General features: G+C 45.8%; 1 protein-coding gene across 7 annotated transcripts in view; it reads left to right on the top strand.

The window, feature by feature from the left end:
- Positions 1–23,010, top strand: part of SCML2 (Scm polycomb group protein like 2) — a 1,699,115-nt gene that overhangs the window by 162,986 nt on the left and 1,513,119 nt on the right. The gene's annotated exons all lie outside the window — the stretch shown is intronic.

Genomic DNA, 23,010 nt, shown 5'->3' with positions numbered 1-23,010 from the left:
CTGCTATCAGCACACTCGCTTTTTTCTCCAATGCATTTGCCTGGGCCCAAATCTTGTACCCCCTAATGTGAGCTTCTGTTTATCCTGGGCTCTAATGTATGTCTCTTGAAGTAGTAGAACGTCCGCCTCATCCCTCTTAAGCAGGTTCTCCAGCTTTTTCCTCTTCACTGGGGAGTTGAGACCCCTAAGATTATATGTTAGGATTCACAGTTTCCCCATGGAGTCCTAGCCCAAGTCCATTGACCTTGGTTCGCATTCCTTGTTATGCATCCCGTCTTCCGGCCCCCCCCTCCACCCCTCCTTTCCTGGTAACACCCCCAACTATTAACTTTGAACCAAACAACTTTCTTCCGAGTAGGGCACAGGTTCTTAAGGATGCTATGGAGTTCCGCCCATCGCCCCCTGCCCTCCTTAAACTCGGGGGGAACTTCGCAGGAGTTCCTAAACCCTGCATCTCACACCGATTTTACCGGACTCCAAAACCGGGGGTTCACCCCAGGCCGCCATGTCCAACTTCTCCCGGTGCCACTGAATTCCCACTTAACTCTCTCCTCCCAGCGACTTTTTGTGTGTCCCCTCAGAGTTACCTCCAGCTCTGGCCATGTCCGCATTAATATTCCTGGGGCGTCGTTCTGCGGTGCTCCTTCCCTGTGATCTTCTTTCTTTGCCGAACCGTTTACCATCCTCTCGGCCTCCTTTGGTTCTCCCCTTACTTTGTTGGGTCTTTCCTCCCCCACGTCTGCTTGTTTCCCCATCAGGTTGAGGCTTTCCTCCCATGTGGTCACTCTTCTTTGATTGCCCTCCCAGGTAAACACTAGCCAAAACGGGAATGTCCATTTATATCGTATTTGCCTTGTCACTAGTTCCTTGACCAGGGGGGCCATCTCCCTTCTTTTTTGTAGGGTTACGAGGGCCAGATCTTGATACAGCTGAATGTCCTCCCCATTCATTCTTATGTGATCCATCCCTCTCGCCCTCCTCAAGATTTGCTCTTTTTGTGGGTACGAGGAGAGTGCTACCAGAACATCTCTAGGTCTCTCCCCCTGGCGCTCCAGATCTTTTTGGGCCCACTCTGTGCACTCTGTCAATCCCAATTTTGGCCGCCTCTTGTGCCTCGAGGATGTCCCTGAACACCTCCTGGACTGCCATTTTGAGGTCGTTGTCTAGAACTGACTCCGCCATGTATTTTATGCATATGTTAGATCTTTGTGGGCGGTTCTCAAGATCCTTCCATTGAATCTCTAAGTTGTGAGTTAGTCTCACCAGTTGTTCTTGCGTCTCGCTATTTTGTTGTGTTTCTTCTTCTGCCATTTGGAGTGTTCTCTCGGGTATATCCGTCCACTCCTCCAGCGTGGTCACATCTTGCTTCAGGTTGTGAATCGGCTGCTTCATGTCATCCCTTATCGTAGCGAATTGTTCCTGCACTGTTGACATGAACTTTTCTTGTAGTTCCATGAACCAAGCTTGCAAGTCATCCCTTGAGGGCGGCTGGTGGTGGGATTTGGGCATAGTGCCTTCGCCGGGAGGGTCTTCCAGTGCCCGTCCTCTGGTCTGTATTGGGGCATCAGCTGCCCACATTTACAGGAGGCTGGCAACCTGTCTGGAGTTCTGGGAATTAGGTTGTGCCAAGGCCCCTTTCCCCTTGACCTTAGACATGGTCCTTTTGGGCTTGTGGCGCTGTCTCTTACGTTGCTCCGTGCCTCTGCCTTCCTCTGCCCCACCCCGCACTTTGGTGTGGGGGGCTAGGGGGCGGTTGCGTTGTTATGGGTGAGATCCGCGGTGAGGACTGTCCGCTGGTCCTGCAGAGTGTCTCTTTCGAGTGCCTGGGGGGAGTTACCATTCTTTTTACCCCCTCTTCACTGACCCGCCCCCATGTCTGGCTTGTGTGAGGGGGAGACCTCTCCTCTCCACCTCCCTCTCAGTAGCCCCACCTAGGGGTGTTAGGATAAATGGGGAGGGGTTTATGTTACCCCACCTCCCCCAGTGGCCGTCTTTGCGTGGGGAGATATCCTGCGCAGTGGGGGGGGGGGTGACCCCGAGCCCGCCTGACTATGCACTTCTGTTTTTAAACTGTGAGAGGCGGCTCTGAAAAGAGACTTTTTTTGTGGGGATTTTTGTTGTTTTATATATATTTTTTTTTTTACACATGACACGTGTTAAGTTTACTGTTTCGGGGTCAAAAATATACACAGGTGGAGCCGCTCGTGGGTTTCATAAGTCTTTACTGGGTTAGGTCTACAGGTAAGTACATGAGGATAGGAAGGTAAAGTACATAGGCAGGGGAGACATCCACCGGCCCCCTCTTCCATTCAGTGCCAGGTCCCAACTGATTTCCTTAGAACCTTCATGCGCAGTGGAATACTCATGCAAGGTCCTGTCCAAACATCCCACAACACACTCAGTACAGCACCAGCACATACTCAGAGAATGGACAGGGGCAGATCAAAACCTAACACATCTTCCCCCTATATAACCAGACAACAACAGGATAACACACAGGGAGAAGATGCAACATTGCTCTGAACACAAAAAATTGATACTGACCACAGCGGTCAGGTCCGACCAATCCTCTTCAATACAACTCTGACTTACCAAGCTACAGCTCAGAGCAAAATTTGCTATCCTCACTTTACCTTACTCTAGCTCAAAACAGCTAAGCACCAACCATAGACAAACACCAACTCTGCAGCGGGCCCCACCACAGACGTCAAATAACAGGGAACCAGCCCTCATTCACCAGGCAACCATAACCACCATGTTACATGCAAAACAATCTAATCATCCAACTTCCAACTACAAGGTGTGCACACACACCTTCAAAACCTAGCACACGCGCCAGGAGTACATTTGTTCCGCAAGCAATTAAGCTGACGGGACTATCCCCATCAACAGTTTTCCACATTTTAACAACATGACTGACCCTTGTCCAGTACACGCAACCCATAGCCAACTCCACTCACACCTCCACACAGCCTCGAATTCAGCATTAAATATGTTGAACATTAACACAAAATATGCGCCCGGAATAGAACCATAATTCAAGCCTGCAGAGAGATACTGTGCGTACATGTGGCAGAGATATTAATAGGTTAAACAAACATTTCATCTGTGTGTACCTGTGGAAAAAATAGTTTGTTAACATACCATGCATGACAATTATTTCATTTGCATTTCCTTTTCATGGGTCACTTCGACACATAACACATTACTATTGATGTGTTACACAACATTGCGCCTAGCACAAACCCATAATGGCATGCACACATCTCATATGCAACTCCAATGCACATCCTATGCCAGACCAAAGGCATAAATTGTACACTTCAAATATACTACTAACGCCCAATCAAAGACGTCATGTGCACATCATGCACCAAACCAAAAGCATCTACAATGCAACTTGTGTGGATACTATGCTAAAACAGTGGCATCACCAAATCAAACTGTGGCACAGCTATGCCAAACAAATGGCACTTCTTGTGCACTAATACACAACCTATGCCAAACCAATAGCATCTAACATGCCAACCATGGCACAACCTATGCCAAACCAATGGCACCTAATATGCCAACCATGGCACAATCCATGCCTAACCAATGGCATCTAATATCCCACAATGGCACAACCTATGCCAAACCAATGGCATCTAACGTGCCAACCATGGCACAACCTATGCCAAACCAATGGCACCTACTATGCCAGAATGCTGACACCTGAAGTGCCAAACACTGTTCAACAACAACTCAAACCAATACTGCATCCCGTGTTCATCATGTCAACTAAACACATATAACTCACGTCGCTATTCTCATAACCCATCAAAAGGACTAATCAGACATAAGTGTGGGCAATTATAAATGCAAACAAAACGCCCGAACCCAGCACTTAAAATCTTCAGGTTCCATTATTTGAGTTTCTGGTGAAAATGCAAAGTTACATATCTAAAACATTGAGCTGCAGAATGTAATTTGTTTTCGTTAATTGTCCTTAATATGGCCCATTGAAAGGACGAGCGATAGTTTTTTCAGTCTCATTTCAGTGAGCAACCCGGAACTAAGGTACGTCGTAGGCAAGTTAGAGGGTTCTTTATTCTAATTTCATGACTCCACATGTCGTTTGTAGTGTCATCAGGTCCTGGAACGCTGGAGGGAGCATTCCACAATAAGCATCAGCAACTCCCCCAGCATCCAGTCGATGTCATCATTGCAACAGTGCGAGCGGTCGGCGAACGAGGGCTCCGCTTGATCCGCCGCCCACGGCCGCTCCTGCGGCAGACTCGCCAGGTCCCATCAAACGCCGCTCAGGCCATCCAGGCACAGCGTCATTGCACGGAGAGCCCGCCGGGACAGAACAGATGGAGCGGCCCTTTGCTCCGCATGCTTCGTGGCCCACATCAAGGCCGTCCGGGCAGCAGGCCCGCCAGGGCTTTACGAGCGCTGCGCATGGCATGCAGCCAGCTTGCCAGGGCCCACTGAGTGCCGCGCACGCAATCCCAACATCGCGGTCGCTTGGACTGCACGCTCCATGGCCCATGACAAGGGCGGCCAGGAGAGGGGAGGTAAGTGCAACTTTGGAGTGTGACAGGGGGCAATATCTCGACTCAGTTTGCTTACTCATTTAGTGCAGCTCCGTTAGGCAATCACTCCTGCGCTATGTCCATTTATAAGAGCGTTTCTTTTCCAAGTATATGGGCCTTTTATCGTTCACTGTCCCTTAAGGCGCTAGCGTTAGTCCCCATTAAATTACTATTTGGCGCAGTCTATTGCTATATTAGGCACAGGGGCACGCTCACCTTATGGCCAGGGGACAGCTTAGGGTGGCCGGTGGATGTCTCCTGCTCCTCTGGTGTTCTGCCTCCTTTTTCTTGCTGCATGTGCAGTCTGTCCTCAGGTTCCCTTTCCTGAAATGCAGGGCTTCCTCCTTAGACTGCTCTCTTTCTTCAGTGACCGTCCCCAGAGACAATTCCTCGTCGCCAGTGTTATGTTTACTGTTTGGGGGTCAAAAATATACACAGGTGGAGCCGCTCGTGGGTTTCATAAGTCTTTACTGGGTTCAGTCTCATGGCAAGTACATAAGGGCAGAAAGGTAAGTAACATAGGCAGGGGAAGACATCCACCGGCCCCCTCTTCCATTCAGTGCCAGGTCCCAACTGATTTTCTTAGAACCCTCATGCGCAGTGGAACACTCATGCAAGGTCCTGTCCAAACATTCCACAACACACTCAGTACGGCACCAGCACATACTCAGAGAATGGACAGGGCAGATCAAAACCTAACTACACACTAGGAGAGGAGGGGAAAGGAGGGTAAGGAAGGGACACCAACCACGTGGATAAGAAAGGGTAGGTGGAGAGAGAAAGATGTAGGGTGGGCCTGTGACCAGTCTTGAAAGCACTTCGAAGACTCTCCCCCCTGCAGAGTACAGCGTCGCAGTACATACACAATATTGTGACCCTTGAAAGGTAACAGTCAACAGCATTGTGAATGACCTGTGAGGCAGCTGGAGGGATGCGCTCTCCCACAGGAGTGTCTCTTGTGGTGAGAGGAGCGGAAACGGAGGATGTGGTAGAGAAACTCAACCTACTATGTTTCTCACAAGGTACAACCTTACGAATGGCCCCACCGTGGAACGACCTTGGGTGTCGCTTCATGGATGTTGTACCAAAGCTGTACCAACCAGGCCTCCCACAACTCAGCACCATTTTGCACTGGTTGCAGATGACCTTGTTCACATGTGCTTTTGGTACATTACCATGAATGGTAAACAACCGCCACACCCAAGACTCACGGCGAGTGCTGGTAGTGGGTATAGTGTCCTTAGAACACCCTCATTTGGGCTTAAGTTAGGGTTAATTTGGGGTTAATTGCGGACATCCCGGACACCGCGTGTGTTCTAAGAACTGTTCCATTTTGCTTGCGTACAGTACGGACAGGTATAGTGTCCTTAGGACACCTCCATTTTGTTTACTTGCGGACATCCCGCACACCGGGTGTTTTCTAAGAACAATTCCATCTTGCTTGCGAGCGGTACAGACAGATATAGTGTCCTTAGGACACCTCCATTTTGGTTAATTACGGACATTACGGACAGGTGCGCTGTTCGCGGACATCCCAGCTGCCTTTTAAAAAAAAAAATAAGACACAAAGGACTGAATTTAAAGACGCATAATATTTTTTAAAATTATATACAGATACAAAATGTATGAAAGAGAGGGGGAAGCAGAAACTGACACAAATAGAGGGGAATCAGGGGTTCGGGGAGGATGGATGGGAGGGGATGAAAGGATGGAAGTCTCATCAAAACCTTTTTGTTGGTGTTGAGGGTTTGGGGATAGTTGACTGGGACATGGAGAGGGGGAACAGGTGCATGTGGTACAATGATATTTAATTTTTTCATTTATGTGGTGCTCCACAAAATGTTTCAAAAAATTAAAATCTTCCATGAACATGTCAATTTTTTGTTCATGCGCTGCAGAGTATTTTCGAATGTCTCTTTTGGTGTATTATTTTCAATGTTTGTATGGTCTGTTAAAAACTATATATGTTAAGTGCACATAAAGCAATGATTATTAATTTGCTTATAAAGAGAAGTGTCTACCATTAGTATCACTGTCTTCAGACATTTCCTGACATGGGAAATTTTCCTCAAGCCATTCCAAAGTACTGGACATTTCTGCGTAAAAAAAAAAATATTACTTTTAGTGTACCTACTACTGAAAGTTTAGAAATATATAAGAAAAATGAAGTTTACTTACTAGTTTCTGGTAGTTTGTGTTCTTACTGTTGTGTAGGTCTGCTGTTGCTCCTAGCTGTGCAGTTTCAGTGAGGTAATTATGTTGGAAGCATATCTTTTTTGTTTTGGTATATTCCATTTTAGTACATGTGGTATTTAAATGGATGGTTGATGTGTTACATATATAGGTTCCATTTCTTATTTATTATTACATATGATATGTTTATATGCTGCTTTTTGAACTTGTTCACTGTTTATATAGCATGATAGAACAATCTAAGATACCCCCTAAGTTTTTGGGTAGTGTTGCTGTTGTCCGCATCCGTCCGCGGACATCAAAATCACTAGCAGGGGGTTTGGTATGTTCTATGTTACATGTATATAAAGGAAGGGAATCCTAGTAAATATCTATAAAATTCACACTATGTATATGTGTATTCAGTAAAAAAAACTTTGAAAAACATAGGTTATGGTTAAGTTGCGATACTAAAAACCTATAAAATTCAGTAAAAACACTTTGTTAAAGGGACATTATGGTTCAAAGTAAAACCGAAAAACCCCTGAAATTCGCTAGTTATGGTAAACTAAGCAACCATAACTCACGCCACCACCGTGCACTGCTAAGACTAACCCCCAGGACATCAAAGATGACATCACAAATGTCATTGATGACATCACTGATGACATCACATGTCTGGCTCACTCTTTTTTTTAACTTTACTGATATATCTAGGCCAGTAACAGTCAGGAACTAAAAATTCACTATACTATAGTACAAAGTACTATATTTGTAGACTTATACTTCAAATATGTTCTTACATTAATTCACTTAGGGTCCAATCAAACCATATGAAACATATACAAAGGGAAAAACACAGACAGAATTGGAAGACAGCAATGCTTTGTATGTATGAAGATGATTAGTACGGTTATCAATAGTGTCTTATAGTTCTGTAGTTTTTTTATTACTGTACTTTCCCTGGATATGCTCATATTTGTACACATTGCAATTACACGACTTTCCTTAGGGTCTAGTCACAATATGTGGTAGTTATTCATAGGGAAGTAGTAGCTTTGAAGCAGAGCAATCATTTCTGTGCATGAAGATAATCAGTTAGGTTATGAAGATTGTCGGGTAATACTGCTGTTTTTTTGTTTACTTCACTTTCCCTGCATATGCTCTACTTGTATGTGTTGTTGTCTGTTTGTGTTTTTTGTGCAGTAATGCAATAATGTAGAAAGTGGGTTTCATTAGGTACTTATTAAATGTTTCACAGTATGAAAGATTCTAATAAAAAAGCATTTATAATTTTAGTATTTAACATGGCAAGATTATTATTGCATCTTCATCATGTCTGCTGCACACTATGCCTATGTTAGTACATGTGTACCTTAGTATATTGGAAAAAAAGTCATAATACTATGCTATTTGGATTAATGCATTACTTAATGCACTATGTACCTCATGATATTTATTCTAATGATCCTTGACACTTTTTATTAACATTACAATAAGAATCCCTTGTACAGACTTTTCATGAAAGGTAAATGCACATGTGATGTCATCAGTGATTTCATAAATGCATTTGTGATGTCATCTTTGATGTCCTGGGTGTTAGTCTTAGCAGTGCACGGTGTTGGCGCGAGTTATGGTTGCTTAGCTTACCATAACTAGCGAATTTCAGGGGGTTTCGGTTTTACTTTGAACCATAACGTCCCTTTATCAATGTTTTTTTACTGAATTTCATAGGTTTTGAGTAGCGCAACTTAACCATAACGTCCCTTTAACAAAGTTTTCTTTTTACTGAATATATATATATATATATATATATATTTCTGAGGCCTGTGGAATCTGCTTAGATCACATGCTGTGCATAGGCCGACATCTAGTGGAAGTTGCAGAGTATTACAGTTTGTTTTTCGAAAATCGAAAATGGGCGTCGACCCAGGGCGTGCCAGTAATACTATCCCTAGTGTGACGTCCACTGTACCCATGATCCCTCACGCGTGTAGGACCCTCAGATTGTATTTTTTTTCTGACATACTGGTCGGAAGCATTCAGCAGAGTTCCCTGGCATTAGCCATACTTTGAAAAATATTGTTATATTTCCCCCTTTTTTCTCCACCCTAACGTCGAGCCACCGAAATTCGACACTCGACGCCGAACCGGAGAAGAAGGCGACCGTCGAGAGCTTCACGACGGAGTGGGCCTCGGAAGGCCTCTAGCCTCGGCCCTACAAGTAGGGAGAGTGGGGGATGGACATACTCTACACTCTTATATATTCTCTTATATATATTCCTACACTTACCAGCCCGCTGCCTCAAGGTGCGTATGGCGGGTACCCCTTTCCAATTTTCCCCAAAGTGCAACCGCAAGTATCCTTAGGTTGACAGACACGCCACGTGCAATCTCTGCTTGCCAAGGGATCACCCCGAGGCAAATTGCAGAGCGTGTAGTAGGTTCAAACCTAAAACACTAAAAGACCGTTCCACCAAGCGTTGGGCCCACCACGCCAGGCGTCAAGAGGCCATGGCCGCGGATGCTTCCTTCAGCGACGCCGTACTTTCGGACAGCGAGGGCAACACGGCGTCGAAAGACAGCCAGCCGCAGGTCCCCGACCTCGGAAAGTCGTCCGGCAGGGCGACTATGGGGAAGACCCCCGGCGACGTAAGCTCAACCCACAGCACTTCCAAACACACGAAGTCCCACCGAGACTCGACGCGCACGTCGACCTCTCGGAAAGAGGCACATAGGGAACGGTCCGAATCGGCATCCTCTGGACGTTCGCGATCTAGATCGCCACATGACGCCAGGCAATCATCCACTATTGCCAAAAGTGCTTCGCTCCCCAAGGTAACCGAGGTTCGATCGTCAGAAGACGAAAGCGACCTCTATCCCCAGAGCGCACTCCAGGAGTCGGTGTCAGTACAAGTAACGCCCATTCCCGAATCCCAACCTACACGGTCGAAGGATAGTACCACCACTACCGAAGCTCGACGCCAGGCGTTAAAAAGCTCCGAAGGCCCAAATAAGCAGGGCAAACACTTTTCCAGCCACGGGGAGGGGGGTAAACAACAGAGGAAGCAGTCTGAGCCTACTTCCACACCGCAGAAACATTCCACCGCACTCAAACAGACAGACAGGTCTCACACCTCTATTATAGATGAGTCAGGGAAACTCCCCCCAGGCAAAGTCATTCCCAGTTCAAGAGAGTGGTCCAGTGAGGACATAGATAGTGTCATGTCAAGAATGTCATCTTTGGCAGATTTCTATTCTAAAATTCCTGAACACTTTCTCACTTATAACCCCGACGGGTCAGCACCCTCAGGCTCCAAATATCCTATCCCCCCAAGTAAAAAGTCCCAGTTCGAAACACGGTCTTCAGATCCCTTCCACATTCACCCTTATTCTCAGGAACAAGAAGATCCTTCCCTTTGTGAGGATACAGATTTGGGCATGTTGGAAGAACAGACTGGGACAGGCTACTATGGGGACGATGAGGAACAAGAGGAGGAAGAGGACGACCCAGAAATATACAGGGTAGATTCCCCGGTAGATAAAGAACCACTGGTTACCGACTCCCCTGTCGACAACCAGCCCCTCCTAAATGAGGTCCTATCTAGAGCAGCAAACCACTTCCACATTGACACCCAGGGTGCTCAAGAGGATAGAGATTTTGCCGAAGAGTTGGTGGGAGAAAGGAGACATGTTGCGCAGGACATCCCTATCCTTAAGTCCATCCAAAGAAGAATAGACCCTTCACTGGTAAACCCCAATCTCACCAGGGCAGTCAATCCCAGGATTGAGAAGCTATTCAGGGCAGCCCAATCAGACCCACTGTATATAAGAGGGCATCTGAAACCGGACTACCTAGTCGTTACAAACACCCGCAAGAGGGCAGGAACACCCTTGTCATCATCAGAAGCTCCTCCCGACAAGGAGAGCAAGAAAATCTATGGGTTCGGCAGAAAGGTTGCCTCCACTTCCACCTACCAAGCAAAAATCGCCAACTCCACCACCCTACTGGTGAGTTATAACTGCCACCAGTGGGAGGAAGTTGCGGCACTCAGAGATTCCGCCCCAGAGCCCCTAAAGAGCCAATTGGCACGAGTCTCAGCGGAAGGGAGAGCCGTATCCGGTTGCATTTTAAAAGAAACCTTTGATGCCGCAGATAATGCCGGTAGATTGATAGCAGAGGGTACTGTTATCAAGAGACACGCTTGGTTACGGCAGTCTGGATTCAAGGCCGAGACACAAGCATCATTGTTAGACAAACCGGTGGAGCCAGATCTATTGTTCGGTAAGGCGGTCGAGGACGCGCTGAAAAATGCCAAGGACGAGTATGAAACACTCAAGTCCCTAGGTCAACTAACGACCAAACCCCTTAATCAAAGGGGTAATGGCAATTTTTCGTGCGGACAAAATTCCCAAAGAGGGTCAAACTATTCCCAGGGCCAGGGTACGCAGTGGAACAATAACCAACAGTCTACCCAAGGTTATAGTAGAGGGAATAAGAGAGGACGGGGTAAAGGTAGAGGCAGCCCCAGTAGAGGCGGCGGCACGCCTCCACCAAAACAGTGACGCTCCGTTCAGGGTCCCTTCTCACGCATCCCCTGTAGGAGGACACATTTCCAACTTCACCCAAGCTTGGGAAGGGATCACATCAGACAGATGGGTGCTGTCCACAGTGTCCGCAGGATACTGCATAGAACTCTTCGAGCGTCCCGAAACCACCCTCCACGACAAAGAGCACATTCTCTAGACCACCAAAGAATCCTCCTCGAGGAGATCGTCAATCTGCTAGCAAAGGACGCGATCGAACTCGTCCCGGAACACCAGGTAAACAAGGGTATTTATTCAACTTACTTCCTTGTACCAAAGAAAGATTTAACAATGCGCCCAGTATTAGAATTACGGCCTGCAAACAAATATGTCAAGCCCCAAAGGTTTTGCATGACTACTCTCCAAGAGGTAATCCCCCTCCTAAAAAAGGGGGACTACATGGCAACATTGGACATGAAAGATGCCTATTTTCATATTTCCATGTTCCCAGCGCACAGAAAGTACTTGCGCTTCAAGGTGGACAGTCGGCACTACCGGTTCAAGGTACTGCCCTTCGTATAGCCCCGGCTCCAAGGGTATTCAACAAGGTACTGACGGTGGAGGCAGCACACCTACGCAGGGAGGCAATCCCGGTGTACCCTTACCTAGACGTCTGGCTCATCACGGGGGAAAGCCCAGCGATTTGCAGAACAAACATTCAAAGAACAATTGACCTTCTCTTCGGATTTGGTTTCTCAATAAACGAGAAAAAGTCAAGTCTGGTGCCAAGCACCTCCAAACAGTTCCTAGGAGCTATCCTAGACACACAAGAGGGGTTGAACTTTCCATCAGAGGAGAGAATTCGGAATATACTACTGCAAATTCCTCAATATCAGGCCAGTTGTCAGATAACGGTACGCAAAACAATGCGTTTGCTAGGCATGATGGCGTCATGTATTTACCTGGTCCCCCACGCGCGCCTGCGCATGCATCCCATGCAGGAATGGTTGGCGAAACAGTGGTCTTAGGCAAGTGGTCAGTGGGACGATCTAGTGGTTGTTTCGCCAACACTGGTACAAAGCCTTCACTGGTGGACTAGAGAAAATCTGTCCAAGGGGAAACCCTTTTACGATCCCGAGATACAGGCGGTAGTCACAACCGATGCATGCCTGACAGGGTGGGGAGCTCACCTCCTCCACCACACAGCTCAGGGGCTCTGGTCTCACTCAGTGGCCAAGAATCACATCAACCTCCTAGAGCTTCTAGCGGTATGCAGAGCGCTTCAAGCGTTCGAACCCTACCTGCTGAATCTGTCAGTGCAGATCCGGACGGACAGCACTACAGCCATGTTTTACATAAACAAGCAGGGAGGGACTTGTTCGCCAAATCTGTCCAAACTTGCCCAGAAAATGTGGACATGGGCACTCAAACGGAACATCTTCCTGTCATCGCAACATGTTCCAGGGGATCTCAATTCTCTAGCAGATGCACTAAGCAGAGATCCACTCCCAGAGGAGCACGAATGGTGTCTACACAGAGAAATCGTAGAAGATCTCTTCTCTCAGTGGGGTTCCCCCACCATAGACCTATTCGCCAAAGCGAAAAAGACAATGCCCAAGATTCGCGTCCAGATTCCCACAACCAGGATCCCAGGGGAACGCCCTGTGGATGAACTGGTCAGGAATGTTTGCATACGCTTTTCCACCAACTCCTCTCCAGGAAGGTGGTGAACAAGATGAACAGGGAATCGATGACGACCGTCCTAGTTGCTCCCATGTGGGCGAGACAACCGTGGTTCCCACGCTTACGCAGACTAGCGACGTGCGACCTCATCAAACTCCTGGGCTGGTACAACCTACTGTCCCAGCATCAAGGTCAAACAGTACATCCTCTACCCAGCTCAATGAACCTAGCAGCATGGCTCCTGAGGTCATAGAGTTTGGACATCTAAATTTACCTCAAAGATATATGGACATCCTAAAAGAATCTAGGACGCCTAACACGAGGCACTGCCACTTTGACAAGTGGAAGAGATTTGTTATCTGGTGCCAGAATAGAAAAATCAACCCAGTTGATTGCACTCCTTCAACGATTGTTACATACATGCTCCACCTGCTGGATGCAGGACTGGTTTATAACTCACTGAAGGTGCATCTGGCAGCTCTGTCAGCATACACCACCTCCCATAACAAGGTGTTGTGGTGGAAAGTTCCAGTGGTTAAAGCCTTCATGGAAGGAGTAAAGAGACTTCACCCTCGTGTTTCAAACCGACCACCAGGGTGGGACCTTAATGTGGTGCTAGCTAAACTCATGGGCCCCCCATTCGAACCCATGCATAAAAGCAGTCTCAAACACCTGACTTATAAGACAGCCTTCTTAGTAGCTATTACATCCATAAGAAGGGTTAGTGAAATTCAGGCTCTGTCAGTGCAAGATCCTTTCTTTACAGTTCACAAGGATAAACTGGTTTTGCGTACACACCCTAGGTTCTCACCTAAATTTATTTCCAAATTCCACGTGAACCAGTCCATCGAGCTTCGGGCTTTCTTCCAAAATCCACAAAGCTCGGCTGAGGTGAAACTACACACCCTAGATGTGCGTAGGGCGTCCTCTACTATGTAAACAAGACCAGACCGCTAATAAAAACAGACCAACTGTTTGTCTCCGTAGCTACAGGCAGAGAGGGGGATCGCGTCTCTAAAGGTGCCATCTCTAAGTGGATTATTAACTGTATCCAGCTGTGTTACTCCCTTTCTGAAAAAACTCTGCCTTTCACGCCAAGACCCCACACGCCAAGAGCCCACTCTACAAGAGGCATTGGGGCACTCTGGCTTTCATTGCAAATGTACCACTTGACACCATTTGCAAAGCAGCTACTTGGTGCTCTATTCACACTTTTACTCAGCACTACTGCATTGTCACACATTCCAAGACAGATACACAAGTGGGACAAGCGATTCTAAGACATTTATTTGCTCGTGACCCTTCTCACATCCCACCTCCTTCTTCAGGTACTGCTCGCTAATCTATGCACAGCATGTGATCTAAGCAGATTCCACAAGCCTCAGAAGGGATACATTACTCACCGTAATTTATTTCTGATGCTTATATCTGCTTATATTCACATGCGACCCACCCTTTCTCCCCTCTGAGAGAAGGCGCATGGATGCTTGTAGTCTTACCTTTCTATCTGCTTGGATTATCTGTACTCACGCTACTCCTCATGCTACCTCATGTCAGAAAAAAAATACAATCTGAGGGTCCTACACGCGTGAGGGATCATGGGTACAGTGGACATCACACTAGGGATAGTATTACTGGCACACCCTGTGTCGATGCCATTTTCGAGTTTCGAAAAACAAACTGTAATACTCTGCAACTTCCACTAGATGTCGGCCTATGCACAGCATGTGAATCTAAGCAGATACAAGCATCAGAAATACGATGACTGTGAGTAATGTATCATATATATATATATATATATATATATATATATATATATATATATAATTTTTTTTTCTGAGGCTTGTGGATCTGCTTAGATCACATGCTATGCATAGGCCGACATTATGCGTCAATGTCCCTCATTTTTTTCTTCTGCTATTATAGTCGGACGCAAGTTGCGGAGTTCCTTCTTTCTGGCTGAAGCCTTTGATTATACAAGTTTTAAAAGTTAGATTTCTTTCTGTCCTTTCGACGGCCGTACCACCGTAAGATCTTCGGCCACTGCTTCCAAGGACAGATTCTTCTTCGACGACGACGACTACTTGGACCGTCTTGATGAACTTTGACTGCTGCTTACTTGGGCCTCAACGGGCCTCGGCCCTTCACAGTAGGGAGAGTGGGGGGAGGTCATAACTTCTTTACTTTATAGAATGCCTATTTCCGTATTCTTCCTTTTCCATCGCCGGGCTGCCATCTTTCAGTAATATGGAAAACACACAATTTAAATGTTGCCCTTCCTGTAACAGAAAGTTTCCCTGTGTAACCTCTGTCTCCCCAGGGACCACCCTGAAAAACTTTGCAAGTTTTGCAAACTTTTTCAGGCCAACACACTAAAGGACTGTAAGACTAAGCGATGTGCCCATCACGCCATGCAGGCCCAAGCCATGGGAGCCTCTAGCGATGGCAGTGTCGGCATCCTAAGTGACGCCAAGGGTGACCAGAACCCGACTGTTTCCCGCGTGCGAGCCCCCGACTCCATCAGGCAGGCCAGCAGTTCTGCTACAGAGACGACATATACGGCAGCTCAGGAACCCACACTGCACGCCACACAAAGCATACCCCCCATGGATGACAGTCGACCGCTTCGTCGACTGTTAAGCCACACGCAGTGTCGAAGGGGAGGCCTGAAAATCCCTGTCCTCTAGGCCATCGCCGTCACATTCACCACATGACAGGCCCCCAAAACAGACGCCGAAGTCTGTTCCCGACACCGCAAATAAACCAGACAAACCTTCCGGTACCGGTGAATGTGCTCCACCCCCCCCCCCCAAAGGAATGACCACCCACTCCAGGTCCCCTCCCATGCCTCTCCAGTAGGAGGTCACATTTATCAATTTACCCACGCATGGAAGGGGATCATCACGTCAGACAAGTGGGTACTTTCCACAGTGGCGGGAGGCTATTGCATACAGAGACCATCCAACCACCCACCAAAACAGAGACAAACAACACAGCAGAAACAACACATTCTGCTAGAAGAGGTCAAAGCACTGCTAGAAAAGGACGCTATAGAGATCGTCCCGGCAAACCAGGTAATCAAGGGCATCTATTCAACTTACTTCCTTGTGCCAAAGAAAGACCTTACAATGCACCCTGTCCTAGACCTGCGTCCTGCAAACACATATGTTAAGCCACAAAAGTTCTGCATGACAACGCTACAAAAAGTAATCCCACTGCTAAAACAAGGTGACTACATGGCAACATTGGATATGAAAGATGCATACTTCCATATTTCAATGTTCCCAGCGCACAGAAAATTCCTGCGCTTCAAAATAGCAAATCAACAATACCAATTCAAGGTGCTCCCCTTCAGCATAGCCTCTGCTCCAAGGGTATTCACCATCCTACTGGCAGAAGTGGCGGCGCACTTTCACAAAGAATCAATACCAGTCTACCCTTATCTTGACGACTGGCTGATAACAAGGGAATCCCCTCTTATTTGCAAGCAGAATACCCAAGGAACAATCAACCTGTTTCCATGTGGGGTTTTCAATCATCGAGAAAAACCGAGCCTCGTTCCAACCCAAACCAAGCAGTTCATAGAAGCTATCATTAAGACAAGAGGAGCTAGTCTTCCCCCTCAAACGAAAGAGTTCAGAACATACTGCTGCAAATACCTAATGATCTTGTCATTCGCCAAATAACCGTACGCAAAGCAATGCGCCTGCTCGGGATGATGTCTAAATGCATTAATCTGGTCCCACACGCACAGTTGCGTATGCGCCCAATGCAGGAATAGCTAGCAAAACAATGGTCTCAGCCAAGCAGTAAGTGGGACGATCTAGTGGCTGTTTCGCTAACCCTAGTACAAGCACTTCGCTGGTGGTCAAAGGAAAATCTGTTAAGGGGAAAACCCTTTTGCAGTCCTCCAGTCCAAACGGTACTTACAACAGACGCCTCGCTCTCCGGATAGGGAGCCCATTACCTTGACCACACAGCGCATGGCCTGTGGACACAGAACCCAGCCAGTACCATATCAACCTTTTGGAACTACTAGCGGTACTCAAAGCCCTACAGGCTTTACAGCTGCATCGAACAGGCCAACCAGTGCACGTCCTCACAGACAGCATCACTGCCATGTTCTACATAAACAAGCAGGGAGGCACACACTCTCCAGGCTATCCCCAGAAATTTGGACTTGGGCACTCAAGCGGAACATGTTCCTAGTGTCGCAGCACGTTCCAGGGGAACTCAATGCTCTGGCAGACACTCTAAGCCAGTGATCCCCAACGTGTAGCTCGGGAGCAACATGTTGCTCGCGGCACCCTAAATTGTTGCTCGCCAGTTGCTCTGGGCCATGGTGTGGATGCCTAGAAGGAGATGCTAAGGGGATGAGAGCTCAGTAGCAATATAGTCAGGACAGTGCGAGCATGTTGGCCAATGAGCCTACTGTGTTTCCAGCTGGCTTATTTTGATACATACAAGATGTGTGTTTGTTACAATAGTTTTCATCGTTTGATACTCTGCCCATCTGGCACATGGATGATAGGCAGATAGGCAGATAAGGTAAATGCATGCCACATTTTTCATAGTTAATTTGCCCTATATGCAAATTCAATTAAGTTCATGTTAAGTTTACATTAACAAGCCAATTAATCCAAATACTTGGGTTTCATGTGTTAAAATCGCGGCAAAAATGGCAGTGGACACAAAATATTGCGGCAAAAAGGCTGTGGTTTTGCCACTGCAATCCAAGTAAAGGATGCGGGGGACACCCCTGCAACCCCCGGACCCATTATACCATTTAAGGGGGGTGGGGGACACCCCGCTCCTCTTAAATGGTGTAATGGGGTACACCTTTAACGATTTTTTTGTACAGGCAACATTTTTGCCGCAATTTTATCACTGCATACCAATACTTGCTTAACACCACAACCCTCTATGAAGTGGTCATCAAATGCTTAAAGTTTTGAAAAATGTTTGCCACTAATTCTTGTGTAAAATCCATTTTGGGTAGAGAAAAGAGGCTCCAAATGCATCAGAAAAATAGTATTTTTATTCCCAACCACTTTTTCACCAATGTAACAGGCCTCAGGAGCTTTAAAATGCACTATTTGCCATTACATGCCAAAATTATTATTAGGAGGTAACCTCCCAACCCCCAGCGAAGTAAACTTTAATACCTACCATGAAATGACCAGTATTAATCAATCAATATTTATTTAATTGTATTTCTACATTAAGTTAGCAACATTTAAAAACATGTTTCATATTTCATAACATTCACATAGACAGAGCTCAAAATAAAAAAGCAGCTGTTACATACTCCAACAAGCTAAATATTTAATCCTCATCATTATAATTAATTATGTAAAACGGCTCCAATGCATGTCCACGCTTATGCAAAACGGAGCAACAACGACAAACTAACATAAAATGAATCAAATTTTCATCAACTGCTATTTTACAGTTACACTTTGTGCTTCTTTCTGCACACCTGTTTAACCTAATGAGCGGTGGGTATTGTCATTATCAGCCTCCTTCATTCTGGGGATCTTTTTTCACAGATTGCCCCTTGCCATCTTGTATTTGTAATTACGTCTTTATACAAAGCTAAAGAGGTAAGCATATGTATATGTTGCCCATCAGACAAGGTCTTGGTTTAAGAGCTATTTTGAGTTGACTTATGTGCCAAATTTAGTTACATCCCACCCCTTATCCAAATGGACAGTACCGTACAACCCACCGTACCACAACCAGGGGCAGCTGCAATAGCACTAACACTGACAGTCACTTCATCTTTATAATTAGCAGAAAATCCCTAAGTATAAAATCGTAACTAGCCTCACACCTTTAAACTGAACATCCCCAATTCAGCTCATAAGGTGCTACCATGTGTATCTGCAAGGAAACCTGCAATTTGGCACACACATTTATTTTGCAACCCCTCCAGGACAAAACAGTTTGAGTCACCCTAGATTGTATTGCCATTAAAATCATGGAATAGACTTTTGCATTATATTCCTCCAGGCAATCAGAATGCCCCACACTTGAAATAAAATTGTAAAAAGCCATTTAATCCTTAATGATGCCCTTTCAGCTGTCTTCTTTAAATGATTGACCCAAGCACCGCTGTTTGAGAAGAGTAGGATGAAATAAAAAGCAGACTGCCCCCTCATCTCTGCATTCATTAAGAACTAGCTACAAGATTTCACCCTTTTAACGAACACCATAATTTTTGTTTTTATTATATTTAATTTATAACTATAGTTCCCAAAAATGTAATTTGTTATTAGCAGGCCATGTTGGAGACATGCTGAGGTTAAGTCTAAAAAATAGCTGTGTCTTTGGCAATAAGAAGCGTGCTATAAAATGCACCCTTCTGAGAGGGTGGATTAACTTTCCTAAGAGAAGTACTGGAATCAACGTCTGAAAAGAATACATTGGGGCCAACTGACATCCCTGCTTTTCACCTTTATTGATCTTGTATACGGGCAGATGCTGAGATGTCTGCATATCACAGTTGGATAAGATTTTATAAAACATTAGGGACCCCAATAAAATGTAAATTATGCCACACTATGTTTCAATCAAATCAAATTCTCCAAATCTGAAGAAAAAAATAATCTCCCTCCCTTAACCTTACTGTATTTCTCCATGATGGTGCTCAGAGTGAAGCAGTGGTCCACTGTACTAAGCCCTCCCCCGAAACCTGTTTGGGAGGGCTTCAAGATATTGTTACTTTGAGTCCCCTCCTCCAGTCTGAACAAAATATATTTGGAGAATATCTTGCTGGCAATGTCCAGTGAGGAACTTGACCTATAACCGTGGGGTTGCTGGTGGTCCAAGGACTAATTTTCCAAGGAGATGGCATAATGCCTGTCTCGACAACTGCATTAAACATAAAACAATTTGGTGTCCTTCAAAAGGCTCCCATTGTTTCTTAAGAAATTCTTTTTTTGTCTTTTGGAAATTTCTGTATGAAATTTTGAAACTATAAATCTGACCAGCCATGTGCACACCACTCATTAAATCATGGTTCAATTTTCTTTTAGAGATTCTGCATCCAACCATGAGGCCTCCCTTTCTATAACCTGGAACTCCTGAATTTGGGGATGCCATTTGCTGATAACTCTGTCCCAGATAGTTTCAACCAAAGACTCAAACTAGCACTTTCCTTTGTGGCCTCTAAACTGCTTAACTGTTTTAAGAGAATGTCTTAATTTCTTGTGATTTAGTAATTCTATCCAATTGCTGCTTGTTGAGATTAGGCATCGCCAACCAGCCCCTCTGGCTGTCAGACATCTTCTGAGTGGTGCCTACTCTGCCCATTGGAAAATTTACTTGAGAGTATAGTGTTCACTCTTTGTTCAATCAGAAATGCAACATTTCATAACATTCCTGAAGAAAAAACATTCCACTATACAGTAATATGACTGTGCAACACTATTGCTGATCTTGTATGCTTAGAAGTGCACCATTTGCCACTTAAGACCCAGAAAATCCCCACAGAGAATCCTAAAGAACACCTGAAAATCAGTGCTCCATTTGTGCTCAATTTTTGCACTACATTTCTTCAAATTGTTTTGCTTGAGAACCTGAAACCCCTGGTAATGTTTATTTAGTGCTACTATATTTCTGAACAACTTGACTGGTTCGATTAAAAAAAATATATATATGTACTACTGATCACTCAATGTCTTCAACATTTCCTGTAAACAACCACTTAATGTCAAATGAAGTTAAGAACTTGCAAATTAACTTTTCTAGTATTGCATGTGGTCTAACTATTATGTACTGCGAATTAAAATGTTCTATAAGCAGCCTTAAGTTTATTACATTTCTAACTTGTGTTAGAATCATTTGTTCACCATTTCAGCACTGATAGGTTCTGTTGAAAAATGGATGTTGCTCACCATTTCATTTGATCTGCACATTTTGCTCATTGCGCCCAAAAGGTTGGGGACCCCTGCTCCAAGCAGACATCCCCTACACAAGGAACACAAGTGGCAACTCAAAAGAAGAATTCTAGACAATGTCTTCTCCCTCTGGGGTGTTCTCAGAAATGTGTTAATTCCATTCGACCGTAGAGACCCCTAGCTCTTTTTGCTGGACTTTAGGACATTTTATTTCTAACCTGGAGAGAGTGAGACGTTTTTCCCCACTCTCTTATGCATTTTCCTGTGATGTGGACTCTGTGTTTCTTTTGACTTTGGAGTCTGACAAACTCCATAGGCATCATCTTTACATTGCGATACAAGGCACTTCCAGTGCAGTGACACTGGGAAGTCTCTTAGATTTCCCAAAGGTTTGAATACCTTCTCTTGGTGAAACTACTGCTTCCAAGAGCAGTAAAGTGAAATTGACTTTACTTACATTTTGTAACTTTCTAGACCCAGCACACACATCTTACCATATGGTGCTGGAGGGGTTACTTAGTATCCCCTGTGTCTAGTTTCTCATGTAACATTTTTATGTTAACCTAGCTGGTGGCAGTGGTTTACTTTGAACTACCATTGTGTGTTTTTACTGCAGGCTGCGTTTGCAGCTGCAGTAAGGCACCCATTGGTGCCCATTTTGTCAAAATGGACCCGGTCTTGTTTTTTCACCATTTCTTGCTGGAAAGGTCCTTCTTGAGATTTACTGTGCGTGCCAAACCTGGTCCCTTTGTTCGTTTTGTCTTTGGCAGGATTTACGATGAAGCCCGCCTGTGGCTCCAACGTGTCTGGCAGGGGCAGGAAGTGAGGGCGGTGCCCGAAACTCCCTGTGCTTGGTCTCCTTCAGTACAGGAATGCACCCAAGGGTGATTGGCTGGAGGGCTGGCCTTGGAGGACAGCCACCCCGCTGTGTGATTGACAGCTAGGCTGGAATGAATGGGAGAAACCTGCATAAAAGGCAAGGCTTTTTGGCTTGGAAGGCAGAGTCGACCACTGGACAAAGGAATCCGAAGAAGAACTTGGAAGAGACGCCTGCTGCAACTCCTGGATCGTTGGCTTGTCAGGTGAAGCCCTGCTGCTGTGCTGAAGCTCTGAATTCGTTTTGACTAGAAAAGCCCTGCAGGGTCAACTTCTCCCCTGGGATGGGTAGGACCAATCAACCCCAAAGTGAACTCGTCTGCACATCCTCTCGGAACTGGCTGTACTTCACTGCTGCTGCTTCTGGAACCGAAGTGCAAGGGAGAGGAACACCAGATGGAGTGAATCGCTTTTAAGTTCAGACCCGAGCCTCGGGAAGATCCTCTGTACTCCCTTGAAGCAGGACTGACCAAACCTGAGCCACCTCAACAGATGTGAGGAAAGTCTACAGTGGTATCCGAGAGTCCGCAGTGGTGCTATTTTCTGAGACACAAGGAGCTGAAACCGCGAAGTGCAGCTGAATTGAAGTTTGCCCTTTGCTGCCACCGACCTTCCCATTGTGTTGCAGGAGTCCCCAGAAGTCCTCCCTCTTGTCCCCACGACTGAGGCACAGGAACAACAGGATCTGCAGAGCCACACAGGAACAGAAGCCAGATGGAACCATTTCTTCTACCCAAAGGTACTGTAAACCTAAGAGGACTTACCTCTTGTTGTGTAGCCTTACTTGTTCTGTTGAAACCTGTCTTGGTTGCCATTGCAGAGTTGCTTGCAGCTTTGTACCTCACAAGCCTTCCACCTTGTGGCCCTTTAAGTGAATCTTATTTCTACAAACTTTTCTAAAAACTTTGTGCAAGACTTTTTACTACCCTGCAAAGAAAATCTTCAGCTCCTCTAGACAGTGTTAAACTAACATTGACTGTCCTGGCTCCCCGAGATACTCTTCTACCTCTGACTTTGTGCTTTTGCCTTTCCTCCAGGAAAGGGTTAATTTACTTTGCATTGGAGGGTTTTGAAGATGCTTACCAGTTTATGAATTTTTAACCTTTGTTTTATTCCCATATCTAACCCTTTACACTAAACTCAGTATTGCTCTTAATGTACCAGTGATACATCAATGTCCACAGTGTCCTCATTTAAGTCACCTGAGGGTGTAGGAAGGGTCTGTGAGGGTGTAGGAAGGGTTTGTGTGCCATCCCCAATGGGTATCATCTGAT

Source organism: Ambystoma mexicanum, chromosome 7p, assembly GCF_040938575.1.
Source record: "Ambystoma mexicanum isolate Mex_15411 chromosome 7p, UKY_AmexF1_1, whole genome shotgun sequence".
In the NCBI taxonomy this organism is placed as follows: Eukaryota; Metazoa; Chordata; class Amphibia; order Caudata; family Ambystomatidae; genus Ambystoma; species Ambystoma mexicanum.
This window is presented reverse-complemented; position numbering and strand designations above follow the sequence as displayed.